The following is a 3,803-nucleotide window of genomic DNA, read 5'->3' as shown; positions in this document are numbered from 1 at the left end:
GAGCCTCTGATGGTTGGTTTATTCTGTCTTCCCATCTCTCCTTTTTCTTCTCTTTTTCTGCTATTCCTCTCTACCTTTGGCCCTCATGGGTAAAGTTGGTTTTTCTGCTGGTGGGGTGGCAGGGGGGCTGGGGGAGCTGGGAACTTCTTTCTGCTTGCTTAGAACCTCTTTCTGCAAAGCTGTGAGGTGGGCTTCTGGGAGGGCATCGGGGCATGTCTACCTCCCCGTCTCATTCTTCTTTTCCCTTTTGACCCCTTCCCAATCCCTCCTGATCCTGTTTCCTTCTCAGGGCCTAATTCTCAGCCAGCTGCCAGCTCTTGCCAAGCTGTGAGCCAATAAAAGTATAAGGTGCTATCCCTTCCTTGGGGTATTTTGTTTGAACAGGTTGACTCTGGAAACCCAGAAATCTTCAAAGAACCAATTAAATGTATGGCTAAGGTTGTCAGGGTGGTTGGATGAGATCACGAGCAGGAAAGGGCTCAGAAAACCGTGCAAATATGTGGGGTGATCACATCTCTAGACTTCTGTTTTTGAAAAGTCACAGGCTGTTAGGTGTTGAGCACTTTAAAGTGTCAGCTCAGGCCCCCATTATCCTGTAGACCAGGAATCCCAGGGTGATTGGGGAACATCTGCTCTGGGGTACTCTTTCCTTGTAGTGCGAATGATAGGGACGAAACCCTGTCATGAGTTAAGGCCTATGGTGGCTGGCAGCTGGCTGAGACTTAGCCCTAGAAATTATACCACTTTCTCCAGTATGCTTTATTCTTTTATTTTATTTTGAGATAAGGTTTCATTCTATCACCCAGGGTAGCATGCAGTGGCACAGCCATGGCTCACTGCAGCCTTGACCTCTCCGGCTCAGGTGATCCTCCCACCTCAGCCTTCCAAGTAACTGGGACTACAGGCATCTGCCACCATGCCTGGCTAATTTTTGTATTTTTTGTCGAGATAGGGTTTCACCATGTTGCCCAGGCGCTTCTTGAACTCCTGGACTCAAGCAGTCCTCCTGCCTCAGTCTCTCAAAGTGCTGGGATCACAGGCGTCAGCCACCATGCCTGGCCTCCCACATGCTTTGGACAAGCTCAGTGTATAGGCCTCATTCTCTGGAGACACCAAGAGCTGGGAGTCACAGGGACCCTAAATCCTAGGCCTGCCCCCAATACTCACTGGCTATTGAGGTTTGGAGAGAGCCATTTAACCTCTCTGACCCTTAGTTTCCTCATCAGTAAAGGAGCAGGGTCATGATAATATTATATTATATATGTAAAATATATAAGTAAACAAGAGGAATAACTATGCCTTCCTTTTCCTTTTTTATTTTATATATAATATATAATATAGAAGAGTACCTACTTAAGAGGAATAACAATATGCCTTCCTTTTCCTTTTTTTTTTTTTTTTTTTTTTTTGAGATGGAGTTTCACTCTGTTGCCCAGGCTGGAGTGCTGTGGCATGATCTTGGCTCACTGCAACCTCTGCCACTTGGGTTCAACTGATTCTCCTGCCTCAGCCTCCCGAGTAGCTGGGATTACAGGTGTGCACCACCACACCTGGGTAATTTTTGTAATTTTAGTAGAGACGGGGTTTCCCCATGTTGGCCAGGCTGGGCTCGAACTCCTGACCTGAAGTGATCCACCCGACTCAGCCTCCCAAAGTGCTGGGATTACAGGCGTGAGCCACCGCACATGGCCTCGTTTTCCTTTTATGTGAGCCAGGGGCATTAGGGAACAGGGCCACTCAGAGTCGTAGCATTGGGCCTTGTAATGACCTCTTCTGCCTGAGTAGACAAGGAACCAGAAGGAATCTGGAGGGTTTCAGTGCTACCTGTACTTTCTTGAGCAACTGGTATGTTTCCTTGTGGTAGAAATGCCAAGGAGGCAGATGCTCGGGAGGTCCACATCCAGCTTCTCTGAGCTTTGGGGATTATGTTGTCAAGAGAGACACATGTGCTCATGCTTTGATGCTTGGCTGTCATGCCTAGGCCCTTCCATAACATTGTTCATCTTCAAAATCCACTGTTTATTTAAATTCCCACCTCTTCACCCATATGGCAATTAGAGAGGTTGATGGCTGCCAGGGGCTTATTAGATGGAGTCAGAAGCTTCTCTGAGCAGCTGTAAATGCTTTCAAAGCATCCAGACAGTTTTTCAGTCTCTTATGGAGAAAAAAAGTAAGGGGCAACCTCTACTGGGTTCTCAACCTAAGACGGTCTGTTGGGGGAATGTTGCAGTCACCTGTCATTCTAGGCTGCCTCGGCCCAAACCAGTTCAGTGACCTGGGGTAATGGTTAACTCTTGATGACATTTCCAACAAATTTGCAGTTTTGAGGATTAAGCACAATCTGCTTCCCCAGGAAAGCTGTCTTGGCGAGGGATCCCTGGGACCATCCCCTTTTGCCGGACCTAGAGTTCCCCAAGTGAACACAACCCAGTCTCCAGGCTTTCTGTGTTCATTAGGCCCGCCACTATGTAAGGGAAAAGGAATTTCTCCTGGAGCTGATATTTTCCAACATGTTGAGCAACGAGACCATGTATGTGTGAGGGCATATGAAAAGAAGTGAAGGGCTCAAGTCAGAGGGAAACTTAAGTAGTTGAAATCATAGACCTTTGTGACAGTGTTGATGGAGGCAACTTGATTAAGGTGAAGCCACTGGGCTCTGGGCTCGTGCCATGTTTGAAATGAAGAGTGCAATCTTCCTTTTGGCCTGTGTGTTTAAAGAGTGAATGGGATGCTTGTACATGGGCAGCTCAGCCACTGCTGGCCACAGGGCCCTGCCAGGCCCTCACACAGGTCTGATGGCCTTCAGGGCCGACTGTGTACCTGGTCTAGGATGCTGTTCTTACACCTGATGAGACAACTAAAGGACTGTTTCCTGAGACACTGTGAGCTGTTAGGACAAGTCCATCCAGCCTTCTTTGTTTTTTTTGTTTTTTCGGGTTTTTTTTTTGAGACAGAGTTTTTCTCTTGTTGCCTAGGCTAGCGTGCCGTGGTGTGATCTTGGCTTATTGCAACCTCTGCCTCCCGGGTTCAAGCAATTCTCCTGCCTCAGCCTCCCAAGTAGCTGGGATTACAGGCGCCCACCACCACGCCCAGCTAATTTTTTGTATTTTTCGTAGAGACGGAGTTTCATCATGTTGTCCAGGCTGGTCTCGAACTCCTGACCTCAGGTGATCCACTCGTCTTGGCCTCCCAAAGTGCTGGGATTACAGGCGTGAGCCATTGCACCCAACCCATCCAGTCTTTGCAGTCAGCTTCTGCCTTTGCCAAACCTTCCTGGAGTGGAGAGGGACTATACCCCATGACTGCCCATTGGGCAGATCCTCCTCCTCCTCCTCCATTAGGCCCCTCATGAGTAGAGGCCACAGTGAAGTGCGTCCGTAGTCTATCCATAGCCTGTGAGTTGTTGTCCCTGGAAAGTTCCACTCACTTGAAGAAAAAAAATAGAACCTTCTTCAGGCTCCACCTCTGGAAGTGGGAAGTCCTTAATCAAACTAAACACCTCCACAAGTCCTTCTGTAAGCCCAAGGGGAAAACAAACCAAAACACAAACACTCGGCAGTGGCCTGGACTGCAGTGTCATTCGGCTGAATGTCTCTGAGGGCACTGTGAGGACAGGGCCCTGGTTAGACACGGGGGACCCCCCTTCTTTCTCCAAAGGCAAAGTACAGGCTGCTGTGGGGCCTTCAGATCTGCTGCTATTTCAGAGCATAACGCTGCCTTGTCCCTCAGGACCTTTGGAAACTATTCAGTATTATATAGGTGACATATCTTTGTTTTGTGGTGGAATTCATATAGAAGAAAAT

This window comes from Gorilla gorilla, chromosome 12 (assembly GCF_029281585.2).
Source record: "Gorilla gorilla gorilla isolate KB3781 chromosome 12, NHGRI_mGorGor1-v2.1_pri, whole genome shotgun sequence".
Classification (NCBI taxonomy): domain Eukaryota; kingdom Metazoa; phylum Chordata; class Mammalia; order Primates; family Hominidae; genus Gorilla; species Gorilla gorilla.
The sequence above is the reverse complement of the archived record's forward strand: the minus strand, read 5'-3'. Positions refer to the sequence as shown.